The sequence below is a fragment of the Synchiropus splendidus genome, chromosome 9 (assembly GCF_027744825.2).
Source record: "Synchiropus splendidus isolate RoL2022-P1 chromosome 9, RoL_Sspl_1.0, whole genome shotgun sequence".
Lineage (NCBI taxonomy): Eukaryota > Metazoa > Chordata > Actinopteri > Syngnathiformes > Callionymidae > Synchiropus > Synchiropus splendidus.
Genome location: NC_071342.1, coordinates 3,572,227 through 3,588,014, shown reverse-complemented (window position 1 = coordinate 3,588,014; position 15,788 = coordinate 3,572,227). Strand labels below are relative to the sequence as shown.

The following is a 15,788-nucleotide window of genomic DNA, read 5'->3' as shown; positions in this document are numbered from 1 at the left end:
TTATCTTCATACCCCTTATGACAGCTGACGCAAAAGTAACGTGTTCCTAAAAAACACTTTGGGTTCTTCACCCCGTAATAGTGTCCCTGAAGTAGAAACAAGTATAAGGGATCCGAACCATCAGCAAAACCTGTGGCATAATGCGCTAATGGTTGGTTTGCTGTCGTTTTATGAAACACAACAAATTTATGCCTCACTATCCGTTCAAACTGGGGTGTATCTGTGAATGTGATAGGTGTTTGAGAATCTAAACCAGCTTTGTTTTGTAATTCCCTCCCCAACTCAACACAATCTTGATACGTACGGTTCGGATTAAGGAGACAAGAAAGGCTGATTGCGAAGCAAAGCTGATCAGTTCCATCACCACCAACTACGTAGAGATGTCGTCTTTTTTTACCAATAATTTCGGCATCCAGTGTCTTCTCGAGTTTGCGTTTAGCGCCACCTCGAGGTGGCGCTGTTTTCATTTATACTCGGATCATAGACCAGCTCTACATCCTCCTCAGACATGCCGTCAAACAAGCCAGACAGAAACTTACGTGTCGGTGAAGCACTCTGATCAATGAGGTGTGGTGTAGTGTCCTGGTTGTGGGTGGATTCAGTGTCAGAACCAGAAGGAAAACCATCATGGTCTGCCATAATTTAATAATAATAACAATAAACTAATAATTTAAAATAATTAATAAACAAAACAGCAACCTCAGAACACAATCACCCTCTGTGCTTTTAAATAATCAGGCTCCAAATGGACCTTACTGTGGTTGAACTTCAGTCAGGTCCGTCCACGACGTCTGTTACCACCAGGTCCTTGTAGATTAAGGAGTCTCACGATTTCAGACACCAACGCTTCATTTGTGATGTCCTTCCTGACGATTTCCTTAACGATGATAATGAGAGCTGAAACAGAATATAAGCAACAATACAAAATGTAAATACAATCTGGAAGCAGGACCCCAGATAGCAGTTATTATCATATGAATATAAGCAGAGTACTATGAAAATAAGCTAAGTAAAATATGAAAAATACAACCTGCAGAAAAAAAACACAATAACGTAATTATATAACCAGTGTTGCACCATGTTGTTTTCTAGCGATGACAATAATAAAAATACATAAATAAATAAATAAAAAACAAAAAATAAAAAAATAAAAAATAAAAAACAACATGTGTAGCCATATCAATACTCATGGGGAAAACCATTATCATAACAGAAGCAAATAGTAAAGCAGTAAAAAAAAAATGTGGGGATCTACAGAGGATCGACATTTAAAGCATAAAAACAAGTAGCAAATCACTAGTGTATACTGTCATTAAAGCACATTACAATTAGTAAAATCACGACCTCTAGTGGCCATCATCGTTAAAGCATAGTGTAAAATAGTAATCACGACCTGTAGTGGCCACCGTCGTTAAAGCATAGTGTAAAATAGTAATCACGACCTCTAGTGGCCACCGCCGTTAAAGCATAGTGAAAAATATTAATCACGACCTCTAGTGGCCACCGTCGTTAAAGCGTAGTAGTAAAATCACAATGACGCTTAGCAGCAACAGTTACTCAAACACCTTCAATAGTAAAATTACACCGTCTAAAGCATATAGCCAGAACATAGACAAACCACATTACAGATAACAGACACATTGATGCTCTAACACACCAAATTGCAAACACATCATTAAACCACACCCATAATAGCGAACATACAGCCATTCAGCCGATACTGAACGGCAGAGATGTGTGTTGAAAAAATCGAGATTCACATCTTACCAAACGTTGGAGGAGGCGTTGAAGCGGCAGGTGGAAGGCACATTGTGCTCATTGTCTTTGTATCTGTTTTCATGTGAAAAAATAAAAATAGAAAAATAAATAAATACAGTAGTGAAACGTAAACTCTAAATGTTTTTTCTCACCTCCTATCAGCTGCGGTGTCTGATGAGTGAAAGAATCCGCGAGTGAACGCCCTACTCCTCCGACCTCTGACTGACCGTCTGTTTTCATACGCACAGGCGTTGAATAAAACAAAAAACATTGGAAGTTAAATACAAAACACAGAATGTGGTTCAAATCTATATATATATATATATATTTTTTTTTTTTTTTGACTTTTGCTCTCACCGTCAAACAGTAGAAGCGTCCCCTCCAATGAATGAGCCGACTCCGCGGGGTCCGGACGACTTCCCGGTCGTCTCTGATTTCTGGGTTCCTAGCGATCTTTTCATGCACGCACACACACACGCGCGTGCACTCACACACACATATGCATGTATATACACTTAATATTGTTATTCTTTACCTAGTTAACATAATTATGATTAGAATCGCTGTCTCCTTCTCACAAATGGCTCGCAATGGTCCTGCCTTCTGCGATGGATTATACCGCAGTTTACGGTTCAGAGAGCGCCGATTTCTCCCCATTGGTCGATTTCCGGTACTCGGTCCCGGACAAGGAGCGGTAAACTCCTCGTCGCTGTCGATTATTATAATAGACTGCGTGTTCGGAACTGCTGGATGGTAAATCACCTCAGCGGTGCTCTCTTGAATTCGAGCTCTTGGATTCACCATCGTCGGATCCGCGTGGACGCCGTCTTCAAAAGTTGGTCGCATTAACTGCTCAAGCTCCTTGGCGCTAATCAACGTCTCTGGGAAGTTATTCGCGGAGCCGATAATGTCTGAAAATAGAAGGGATGCTGTTGTAGTACATGATAGAGATATTAACAACGAATTATAGAATAATTAAATCTTTTTACCTGTATCACTCTGCGTTAAATGAACGTCACACAGATGGGTGACGACGTCTGTGAATGAAAAGAGATGTGATAAACATGACATAAAGTTTTTATAATACTCATATATGTATATGTAGATACATAAATATACTGTATACATATAGATATATATATATTCACCTACGGAGTGCAGAGGAAGAGGCATCCATAGCGAAACCGTTTGAAAAGGAGGATGAAGTTCTGGAAGGTCTGGTGAACAGCAAAGGTTACCCTTGAACTGATGAAAAAAGTGGTCTGAATCAGGGTCACCTAAATACTCCATTTGTGTGGGCAGGGCCTAGGTCTTTTGCTGATTTTGGATAAAACAATGTTGGAAGAGCTCAGCGTTTGCTAGATAGCTCAGAGGTGTAAACTTTTCCGCTGACAAATGATGCAATTTTAAAAGGAGTCGTATGAAGTTGTGTAAGGCCTGGTCAACAGCAAAGGTTACCCATGAACCGTTGTAAAATGTGGTCTGATCGGGGTCATCTAAATACTCCATATGTGCAGGCAGAGCCGAGGTGATACCTTTGTTGATTTTGGATAAAACAATGTTGGAAGAGCTCAGCGTTTGCTAGATAGCTCAGAGGTGTAAACTTTTCCCCTGTCAAATGATGCATTTTGAAAAGGAGGGGTCTACAGGTGGGTGACCTTTGTGAGTGTGTGTGTGTGTGTGTGTGTGTGTGTGTGTGTGTGTGTGTGTGTGTGTGTGTGTGTGTGTGTGTGTGTGTGCGTGCACTTTGTCTGAACAATGTTGTCTGAAGGCAGCAAGGTTTGTCTTCAGACAGACCATTGAGGTTTGTCTTCAGACAGACCTCTCTGTCTTCAGATTGTCTCTTTTGAAGATTCAACCGTCCGGGAAAGAACACCTCTCCTCAGCAAATTAACCGGTTACCACGGACTCTGTTTCAGTGTCTGAGAAAGAGTCAGGCCTAATGACTGTTGTTTCCCCAATGTTTGACCTCATTTTTTGAAAGTAGTTCCTGAGTTAGTAAAAATGCATTGTTTCAAACTCACACAGGGTATAAAATTAAATAGACTAATTCAACAGAAACTCAGATGAGATGATTAGCTGTGTCATTCGAACTAATGCTGAAAAGTAAAAGTATTTCTTGCTTTTGTTTTATCTTTGTTCACTGAACCTTATTTTCTGAAAAACAAAAAAAGTATTTCTTTCTTTTGTTTTATGCTTTCATCGCATTACCCTAGTTTCTGAAAACTAAAAGTATGTCTTTCTTTTGTTTTATCCTTGTTCAATCAACCTTATTTTCTTAAAAACTAAAAGTATTTATCAAACAAGTAGAAATTATCTGTTTTAAACACTGTTGAAAAAATGGTGCATGAGTTGTGTAGCTGTGTCATTTGAACTATAAGTGAAGACTAAAAAAGTGTTGTCTTTCTACTGTTTTATCTTTAAGAAATATTTAAAGAATGAAAAATTGTTTCATAAGGTGATAAATAACTTCAAAAATGATTATTCCAGAAATAATATTGTAGCTACTAACAAGATTTAGATTATTAAGTCTACAATGCAGAAACAGCTCGAACATTGACTAATGCTGAGACTTTAAAGTTTTATTTTCAATATCTCAATTTCATCCTTTATTTTTCCCACATCCTGAAGGTAATCCCACAGAGCCACATGAAACCCCTCCCTCGCGCAGAGCCTACCTGACTTGCTACCTTGCCTAACGATTTGTTGCGGCTGCAAGGATGTAGCTGACCCCACCCATGCATCACACAGGTTGACCTTCATTATTTTCCTTCCAGTTACAAAACAAGGGGGATGGTTATTATTTTAATTTCTTTTTTATATAAAAGGGGGAGGGGTTATTATTTAAATTTCTTTTTTATATAAAAAAGGAGCGGGAGGAGATTTATTACCTCCGGGGGGCCATAAATCAATACAGGTTTGACATTTTTCTGTATGCTTCATCTCTCTCTTAGGGCATAATGCACAAAACACGTTTTCAGCCTGAGATAAGGTGGGTTTCGGAACGCCAAACATAAAAATGTTGATAACTTTCGAAAAACACTTCAGACAGCTTAGATTTGATGTGCAACTACGAGAAATACCCTTTCTGCTTTAGTGGGAGGTTAAAATTTCTTGTTCTGAAGCTTCCCTAAGAAGTTATGGCACAATGCACAAAACGGATTTTCAGCCTGAGATAAGGTGGGTTTCGGAACGCCAAACATAAATGTGTTGATAACTTTCGAAAAACACTTCAGACAGCTTAGATTTGATATGCACCGACTAGGAAGACCCTTTCTGCAACAGTGGGTGGTGAAAATGTCATGTTCTGAAGCTTCCCTGAGAAGTAATGGCACAATGCACAAAACACGTTTTGAACCTGAGATAAGATAGGTTTCAGAACGACAAACATAAAAATGTTGATAACTTTCGAAAAACAATTCAGACAGTTTAGATTTGATGTGCAACAATAGAAAGACTCTTTCTGCTATAGTGGGAGGTGAAAATTTCATGTTCTGAAGCTTCCCTGAAAAGTAATGGCACAATGCACAAAATGTGTTTTCAACCTGAGATAAGATGGGTTTCGGAACACCAAACATAAAAATGTTGATAACTTTCGAAAAACACTTCAGAGAGCTTAGATTTGATATGCAACTACTAGAAAGACCCTATGTGCTATAGTGGGAGGTGAAAATTTCACGTTCTGAAGCTTCCCTGAAAAGTAATGGCAAAATGCACAAAACGCGTTTTCAGCCTGAGATAAGGTGGGTTTCGCAACGCCAAACATAAGGATCTTTCGAGGAGCTGCACATCAAATCTAAGCTGTCTGACGGGTTTTTCCAAAGTTATCAAGATTTTTATATTTGGCGTTCCGAAACCCACCTTATCTCAGGGTCAAAATTTGTTTTGTGCATTGTGCCATAACTACTCAGGGAAGCCTCAGAACATGAAATTTTCATCTCCCACTATAGCAAAAAGGGTCTTTCTCGTAGTTGCATATCAAATCTAAGCTGTCTGAAGTGTTTTTCGAAAGTTACCAACATTTTTATGTTTGGCGTTCCGAAACCCACCTTATCTCAGGCTGAAAACGCGTTTTGTGCATTCTGCCATAACTTTTCAGGGAAGCTTCAGAACATGAAATTTTCAGCTCCCACTATAGCAGACAGGGTCTTTCTAGTAGTTGCACGTCAAATCTAAGCTGGCTGACGTGTTTTTCGAAAGTTATCAACATTTTTATGTTTGGCGTTCCGAAACCCACCTTATCTCAGGCTGAAAACGCATTTTGTTCATTGTGCGATAACTTCTCAGGGAAGCTTCAGAACATGAAATTTCCACGTCCCACGGAAGCAGAAAGGGTCTTTCAAGTTGTTGCACATCAAATCTAAGCTCTCTGAAGTGTTTTTCAAAAGTTAGCAACATTTTTGTGTTTGGTGTTCCGAAACCCACCTTATATAAGCGTGAAAACGCGTATTGTGCCATAACTTCTCAGTGAAGCTTCAGAACATGAAATTTTCATATCCCACTGTAGAAGAAAGGGGATTTCTAGTCTTTGGTCATCAAATCTAAGCCGTCTGAAGTGTTTTTCGAAAGTTATCAACATTTTTATGTTTGGTGTTCCGAAAACCACCTTATATCAGGCTGAAAACGCGTTTTGTGCATTGTGCCATAACTTCTCAGGGAAGCTTCAAATCATGAAATTTTCACCTCCCACTATAGCAGAATGGGTCTTTCTAGTAGTTGCACATCACATCTAAGCTGTCTGAAGAGTTTTTCGAAAGTTATGAACATTTGTAAGTTTAGCGTTCCGAAACCCACGTTATCTTAGGCTGAAAACGCGTTTTGTGCATTGTGCCATAACTTCTCAGCGAAGCTTCAGAATATGAAATTTTCACCTCCCACTATAGCAGAACGGGTTTTTCTAGTAGTTGCACGTCAAATCTAAGCTGTCTGGAGTGTTTTTCGAAAGTTATCAACATTTTTATGTTTGGCGTTCCGAAACCCACCTTATCTGAGACTGAAAACGCGATTTGTGCATTGTGCCATAACTTCTCAGGGAAGTTTCAGAACATGAAATTTCCACGTCCCACTATAGCAGAAAGGGTCTTTCTAGCAGTTGCACATCAAATCTAAGCTGTCGGAAGTGTTTACCGAAAGTTATCAACATTTTTATGTTTGGCTTTGCGAAATCCACCTTATCTGAGGCTGAAAACGCGTTTTGTGCATTGTGCCATAACTTCTCAGGGAAGCTTCAGAACATGAAATTTTCACCTCCCACTATAGCAGAAAGGGTCTTTCTCGTAGTTGCACATCAAATCTAAGTTGTCGGAAGTGTCTTTCGAAAGTTATCAACATTTTTATGTTTGGCGTTCCGAAACGAACTTTATCTCAGGCTGAAAACGCGTTTTGTGCATTGTGCTATCACTTCTCAGGGATGCTTCAGACCATGAAATTTTCATCTCCCACAAGAAGGGAAAGGGTCTTTCTATTAGTTGCACATCAAATCTAAGCTGTCGGAACTGTTTTTGGAAAGTTATCAACATTTTTATGTTTGGCGTTCCGAATCCAACTACATCTCAGCCTGAAAACGCGTTTTGTGCATTGTGCCATAAATTCAAAGGGATGCTACAGAACATGAAATGTTCACCTCCCACTATAGTAGAAAGGGTCATTGTCGTAGTTGCACATCAAATCTAAGCTGTCGGAAGTGTTTTTCGAAAGTTATAAACATTTTTATGTTTGGCGTTCCGAAACCAACTTCATCTCAGCCTAAAAACGCGTTTTGTGCATTGTGCCATAACTTCTCAGGGAAGATTCAGAACATCAAATTTTCGCCTCCAACTATAGCAGAAAGGGTTTTTCTAATAGTTGCACATCAAATCTAAGCTGTCTGAAGTGTTTTTCGAAAGTTATCAACATTTTTATGTTTGGCGTTGCGAAACCCACCTTATCTGAGGCTGAAAACGCGTTTTGTGCATTGTGCCATAACTTCTCAGGGAAGCTTCACAACATGAAATTTTCATCTCCCACAAGAGCAGAAAGGGTCTTTCTAGTAGTTGCACATCAAATCTAAGCTGTCTGAAGTGTTTTAGGAAAGTTATCAACGTTTTTATGTAGGGCTTTACGAAACCCACCATATCTCAGGCTGAAAACGCGTTTTGTGCATTGTGCTATCACTTCTCAGGGATGCTTCAGTACATGAAATTTTCACCTCCCACTATAGCAGAATGGGTCTTTCTAGTCGTTGCACATCACCTCGAAGCTGTCTGAAGTGTTTTTCGAAAGTTATCAACATATTTATGTTTAGCGTTCCAAAACCTACCTTATCTTAGGCTGAAAACGTGTTTTGTGTATTGTGCCATAACTTCAAAGGGATGCTACAGAACATGAAATGTTCACCTCCCACTATAGTAGAAAGGGTCATTGTCGTAGTTGCACATCAAATCTAAGCTGTCGGAAGTGTTTTTCGAAAGTTATAAACATTTTTATGTTTGGCGTTCCGAAACCAACTTCATCTCAGCCTAAAAACGCGTTTTGTGCATTGTGCCATAACTTCTCAGGGAAGATTCACAACATGAAATTTTCATCTCCCACAAGAGCAGAAAGGGTCTTTCTAGTAGTTGCACATCAAATCTAAGCTGTCTGAAGTGTTTTAGGAAAGTTATCAACGTTTTTATGTAGGGCTTTACGAAACCCACCATATCTCAGGCTGAAAACGCGTTTTGTGCATTGTGCTATCACTTCTCAGGGATGCTTCAGTACATGAAATTTTCACCTCCCACTATAGCAGAATGGGTCTTTCTAGTCGTTGCACATCACCTCGAAGCTGTCTGAAGTGTTTTTCGAAAGTTATCAACATATTTATGTTTAGCGTTCCAAAACCTACCTTATCTTAGGCTGAAAACGTGTTTTGTGTATTGTGCCATAACTTCAAAGGGATGCTACAGAACATGAAATGTTCACCTCCCACTATAGTAGAAAGGGTCATTGTCGTAGTTGCACATCAAATCTAAGCTGTCGGAAGTGTTTTTCGAAAGTTATAAACATTTTTATGTTTGGCGTTCCGAAACCAACTTCATCTCAGCCTAAAAACGCGTTTTGTGCATTGTGCCATAACTTCTCAGGGAAGATTCAGAACATCAAATTTTCGCCTCCAACTATAGCAGAAAGGGTTTTTCTAATAGTTGCACATCAAATCTAAGCTGTCTGAAGTGTTTTTCGAAAGTTATCAACATTTTTATGTTTGGCGTTGCGAAACCCACCTTATCTGAGGCTGAAAACGCGTTTTGTGCATTGTGCCATAACTTCTCAGGGAAGCTTCACAACATGAAATTTTCATCTCCCACAAGAGCAGAAAGGGTCTTTCTAGTAGTTGCACATCAAATCTAAGCTGTCTGAAGTGTTTTAGGAAAGTTATCAACGTTTTTATGTAGGGCTTTACGAAACCCACCATATCTCAGGCTGAAAACGCGTTTTGTGCATTGTACTATCACTTCTCAGGGATGCTTCAGTACATGAAATTTTCACCTCCCACTATAGCAGAATGGGTCTTTCTAGTCGTTGCACATCACCTCTAAGCTGTCTGAAGTGTTTTTCGAAAGTTATCAACATATTTATGTTTAGCGTTCCAAAACCTACCTTATCTTAGGCTGAAAACGTGTTTTGTGTATTGTGCCATAACTTCAAAGGGATGCTACAGAACATGAAATGTTCACCTCCCACTATAGTAGAAAGGGTCATTGTCGTAGTTGCACATCAAATCTAAGCTGTCGGAAGTGTTTTTCGAAAGTTATAAACATTTTTATGTTTGGCGTTCCCGAAACCAACTTCATCTCAGCCTGAAAACGCGTTTTGTGCATTGTGCCATAACTTCTCAGGGAAGATTCAGAACATCAAATTTTCGCCTCCATCTATAGCAGAAAGGGTTTTTCTAATAGTTGCACATCACATCTAAGCTGTCTGAAGTGGTTTTCGAAAGTTATAAACATTTTTATGTTTGGCGTTCCGATACCAACTTTATCTCAGGCTGAAAACGCGTTTTGTGCATTGTGCCATAACTTCTCAGGGAAGCTTCAGAACATCAAATTTTCGCCTCCCACTATGTCAGATAGGGTCTTTCTAGTAGTTGCACATCAAATCTAAGCTATCTGAATTGTATTTCGAAAGTAATGTACATTTTTATGTTTGGCGTTCCGAAACCCACCTTATCTAAGGCTGAAAACGTGTTTTGTGCATTGTGCCATAACTTCTCAGGGAAGCTTCAGAACATCAAATTTTCGCCTCCAACTATATCAGATAGGGTCTTTCTAGTAGTTGCACATCAAATCTAAGCTATCTGAATTGTATTTCGAAAGTAATGTACATTTTTATGTTTGGCGTTCCGAAACCCACCTTATCTCAGGCTGAAAACGCGTTTGGTGCATTGTGCCATAACTTCTCAGGGAAGCTTCAGAACATGAAATTTTCACCTCCCACTATAGTAGAAAGGGTCTTTCTCGTATTTGCACATCAAATCTAAGCTGTCTGAAGTGTTTTAGGAAAGTTATCAACATTTTTATGTAGGGCTTTACGAAACCCACCATATCTCAGGCTGAAAACGCGTTTTGTGCATTGTGCTATCACTTCTCAGGGATGCTTCAGTACATGACATTTTCACCTCCCAGTATAGCAGAATGGGTCTTTCTAGTAGTTGCACATCACATCTAAGCTGCCTGAAGTGTTTTTCAAAAATTATCAACATTTTTATGTTTGGCGTTCCGAAACCCATCTTATCTCAGGCTGAAAACGCGTTTTGTGCATTGTGCCATAACTTCTCAGGGAAGCATCAGAACATGAAATTTTCACCTCCCACTATAGCAGAAAGAGTCTTTCTAGTAGTTGCACATCAAATCTAAGCTGTCTGAAGTGTTTTTCGAAAGATATCAACATTTTTACGTTTGGCGTTCCAAAACCCACCTTATCTCAGGCTGAAAACGCGTTTTGTGCATTGTGCCATAACTTCTCAGGGAAGCTTCAGGACATGATATTGTAACCTCCCACTATAGCAGAAAGGGTTTTTCTCGTAGTTGCACATCAAATCTAAGCTGTCTGAAGTGTTTTTCGAAAATTATCAACATTTTTATGTTTTGCGTTCGGAAACCAACTTTAACTCAGTTGAAAACGTCTTTTGTGCATTGTGCCATGACTTCTCAGGGAAGCTTGAGGACATGATATTGTCACCTCCCACTATTGCAGAAAGGGTCTTTCTAGTAGTTGCTCATCAAATCTAAGCTGTCTGAAGTGTTTTTCGAAAAGTATCTACATTTTTATATTTGGCGTTCCGAAACCCCTCTTATCTCAGGCTGAAAACGTGTTTTGTGGATTGTGCCATAACTTTTCAGGGAAGCTTCAGAACATGGAATTTTGACCTCCCACTATAGCAGAACGGGTCTTTCTAGTAGTTGCTCATCAAATCCAAGCTGTCTGAAAAGTTTTTCCAATGTAATCAACATTTTTATGTTTGGTGTTCCGAAACCAACTTCATCTCAGCTGAAAACGCGTTGTGTGCATTGTGCCATAACTTCTCAGGGAAGCATCAGAACATGAAATTTTCACCTCCCACTATAGCAGAAAGAGTCTTTCTAGTAGTTGCACATGAAATCTAAGCTGTCTGAAGTGTTTTTCGAAAGATATCAACATTTTTATGTTTGGCGTTCCGAAACCCACTTTATCTCAGGCTGAAAACGCGTTCCGTGCATTGTGCCATAACTTTTCAGGGCAGCTTCAGAACATGAAATTTTCACCTCCCACTATAGCAGAAAGGGTCTTTCTCGTAGTTGCACATCAAATCTAAGCTGTCTGAAGTGTTTTTCGAAAGTTATCAACATTTTTATGTTTGGCGTTCCGAAACCCACCTTATCTCAGGCTGAAAACGCGTTTTGTGCATTGTGCGATCACTTGTCAGGGAAGCTTCAGAACATGAAATTTCCACGTCCCACGAAAGCAGAAACGGTCTTTCAAGTTGTTGGACATTAAATCTAAGCTGTCTGACGTGTTTTTGGAAAGTTATCAACATTTTTATGTTTGGCGTTCCGAAACCCACCTTATCTCAGGCTGAAAACGCGTTTTGTGCATTGTGCACCAACTTCTCAGGGAAGCTTCAGAACATGAAATTTTCACTTCCCACTATAGCAGAAAGGGTCTTTCTAGTAATTGCACATCGAATATAAGCTCTCTGAAGTGTTTTTTAAAAGTTATCAACATTTTTATGTTTAGCGTTCCGAAACCCACCTTATCTCAGGCTGAAAACGCGTTTTGTGCATTGTGCCATAACTTCTCAGGGAAGCATGAGAACATGAAATTTTCACCCCCCACTATAGCAGAAAGGGTCTTTCTCGTAGTTGCACATCAAATCTAAGCTGTCTGAAGTGTTTTTCGAAAGTTATCAAGATTTTTATGTTTGGCGTTCCGAAACCCACCTTATCTCATGCTGAAACGCGTTTTGTGCATTGTGCCATAACTTCTCAGGGAAGCTTCAGATAATTAAATTTTCGCCTCCCACTAATAGCAGAAAGGGTCTTTCTAGTAGTTGCACATCAAATCTAAGCTGTCTGAAGTGTTTTTCGAAAGTTATCAGCATTTTTATGTTTGGCATTCCGATATCCACCTTATCTAAGGCTTAAAACGCGTTTTGTGCCTTCTGCCATAACTTCTCAGGGAAGCTTCAGAACATGAAATTTTCAGCTCCCACAATAGCAGAAAGGGTCTTTCTCGTAGTTGCACGTCAAATCTAAGCTGTTTGAAGAGTTTTTCGATAGTTATCAACATTTTTATGTTTGGCGTTCCGAAACCCACCTTATCTCAGGCTGAAAACGCATTTTGTGCATTGTGCGAAAACTTCTCAGGGAAGCTTCAGAACATGAAATTTCCACCTCCCACGAAAGCAGAAAGGTTCTTTCAAGTTGCACATCATCAGATGCCACTTGGAGTGGACCACCTGACTGGACCAATGTATTTGCATCTTCAGGCGTATGTAATAATGGGCCGGATTCAGATCAGGCCATCATTCAATATTAGCCCTTTTTTGACTTCATGAGTCACCAGCAACCTCTTTCCCTCATATAACTGCATATAAATCTTTTTATATATAGTGGAACAATACACCACATTAGCATCTGCTCCATAGTCTAACCACAGTTCTGTGGTGGAGGATTGTTGGTCCCTGCAAAGCTTTCTGACCATTTTACCTTGTTGTCTCACTGTTATTTCCCTGCTCTGACACATCTTTCCCACAGTGCCAGTAGCTGTAGAATGTTCCTCAGTGTAGACAAAAACAGCTGAAAGCAGCAAGATCATTTCTTATAACCTTCTCCAAAGTTGTGCTTTTGAATTATACACAATTGTAATTTATCTGAGAGCTTTTTTGATGTTGAATTCCAGAAAATTATTTTAAAGTTTATGTGGTGTAAATCAGTCTTTTAAGGCTGAGTATCTCTGGAAGATTAGAAATTTCTGTATGTGTATATACAAAAATCTCACTCTGATCATATTGTCTATCTGTTCCACGAAGGTTGGACAGATATGCAGCCATCAACCTCCTCCACCATCCATCCGTCCACAACCTCTGCCAGCCAGCCGTCAACCTCCTCCACCATCCATCCGTCCACAACCTCTGGCAGCCAGCCATCAACCTCCTCCACCATCCATCCGTCCACAACCTCTGCTAGCCAGCCGTCAACCTCCTCCAAAAGAGCCTCCACAGGCCCTCTGAGTATGTAGTAATTAGATCTTTGAGACATGTCTGCAATCCAATTACCAGAATATCTGTTTTGGTTCATAAATTATTTGTAGACATTATAATATTTAGGTGAAAGACTTTTTATAGTTCAGGTTGCTATGACAAAGTCTGACATGTCAGAGATTAGCATGTTATGACATGGTTTATTTGCACGATATGCGTCATTGGTTTTTGATCGTTAGTCTATTGGATGTTATATGTAATAAAATATTGTGGGAATTATTCTGTACAAACAGCTATATTTATCCTCAACAGGCTTACCTCCAAGAAAAAGCACCAGAAGGAAGACAGAAGATGGATCGAAAGGTTCTTACATATTATACAATCATACATTGCCTTGCAAAGATGTAAAAAGTGATGTTATAAAACCATAAGACTTGAAATACAAATATGAAATTAGACACAAAACAAAGAAATTAGAATTATGACCACACAAACTAAAAATTATTTTAATATCCCTACATCAAAGTGTTGCCATTCTTAAATCCAATGCACACAGTCCACTGTTGCTGACATAAGTCCAGTGACTGCCCTGGCCTCTAAACATGATGTATCTCATAGAGGCAATACAATGCAAGATTGTGCAGTGCCTTAAAACTATTACATACAGAAATATCACATGCAGCTGTAAATGATTTTATTTGTACTTTCTTAATATTTTTGTGAATGTTCAGTATATATTTTTGCCTGAAGATGTAGTGGGCACATCTGATGGTAATTTTTCACCCCAAACACCACACCTTGCTCACTTGTGCAGAACCTATGTATAATCTGGAAAAGCAAGAAGAAACCATATATAGTATCTATTTTGAATGATGAATTTGTCAGTGCACTGTATATGCCTTGATGTTTTTTCACTCAACGCTTTAACAATTTAAACGTACACTTTTTGCTCTTTCAGAATGCAGCCATATGGTTGGAGATGACGGGTATTACCCAGTGAAACGGGTAGTAAAAACAAAAAAACAAAAGGTTCTGTTTTGTCATTACTTGATGTAGATATGTAATGTAAATATACACATTAACTGTGGATGTGTTAATTTCAATGGCATTTTTTTGTTTCAGGGGAAAATAATGGAACTAATCGAGTTGGAGCCCTGCTCCATGTGGTATGTACATTTTCGCTCTTCTTTACGATGAAATTTGAGGTTTGACTCAGGCACCCAGAGAATGTATGAGTCACATTCCAACATAGTACATTCCAACTTCTGTCGAGAAGTTGAGATAGTCTGGGGTGCATGCACCTTTCGAACAATGAATAGTGCTGGATGGTTGCTGCAGATGTATTCATTTGTAATAGTCACCCATCCAAGTGTAGTAGAGGATCAACCCAATAGGATGCATTCACTGGTGGGTGCAATATGGTAATGTGTGTGTACTTGAAGTCCCTGTCCAAGGGAGAAAGGTATTGATGGGCCATTATGTTAATGTATAAGTTAAAGAGATGACAGTGGGTGCGACAATTCAGGCTTATGACCCCATCAGATAGTTATGAAAGACAAAGGCTCTATTCAAATGTTGATGTACCTGAGGGGGGTGTTCAGGACATCATTGTATGAAGCTGAAAGATAGGGTCCAAGTCAAGACCTCATGTTGAAAGAAGGATTTCCCCTCTGGTCCAAGTGGCTTCTTTAACTCCTGTTTCAAAACATGTCTGCATTCTCCCTTTACATGCTGTTTTAGTGTTAACATTCTGGGCCTGATACTGCAAAGGTCTGAGATCAAGTTTGTGTTCCAATGGCAATGCCTCAGTCAAACTACTGTAGAAGAAAGATATACAAATGTACATGTTCATGTATGTGTTACAAACTGAAGACCACCAAGGATCATTGTTCTTTACCCTGCTGTGATTAAATCTTTTTTTTCTTTCTCTTGCAGTGGAAAGATATTCCAACTTGAGTGGGTACGGATGGAAGAAACCAAAAAATAACAATTTGTTAATAATAATAAATACATCTGCAAAAGTGTAATCTTGATGTTGTCATGCAATTCATACATGCGTACAAGGAGATGAATATAATGAATAAATAATTTGACCCTGAAGTAGAATAAAATTGTCATCACAGAACTGAAATCCTTTATTTCAATTTCCTCTGACCCATTAAAATATTAAAAAAGAGATGTACATGCCGGATGTGACGCCATCATCCCGCGGCAGGCAGGACATCCCGCTATGTTTTCGTTCTGGTCGACCACTGATGATGACGTCAAAGTCCGACGTGTTTGTACAATTTAATTATTCATCCAAAGCATAAATTCACGTCTCCGAAGAAACGTC

General features: G+C 39.2%; 2 long non-coding RNA genes across 2 annotated transcripts; one reads left to right on the top strand and one right to left on the bottom strand.

Annotated features, from left to right (window-relative positions):
• Positions 1-277: 277 nt before the first annotated feature.
• Positions 278-2,028, bottom strand: LOC128765038 (uncharacterized). The gene is made up of 3 exons (XR_008415817.1): positions 1,911-2,028; positions 1,768-1,830; positions 278-897 (listed from the first exon to the last, which is right to left on the bottom strand). It is a non-coding gene; the product is annotated as an uncharacterized LOC128765038 (long non-coding RNA).
• An 11,262-nt stretch (positions 2,029-13,290) lies between these two features.
• Positions 13,291-15,520, top strand: LOC128765037 (uncharacterized). Its single transcript, XR_008415816.1, has 5 exons — positions 13,291-13,483; positions 13,766-13,816; positions 14,412-14,482; positions 14,576-14,619; positions 15,389-15,520. It is a non-coding gene; the product is annotated as an uncharacterized LOC128765037 (long non-coding RNA).
• Positions 15,521-15,788: the final 268 nt, after the last annotated feature.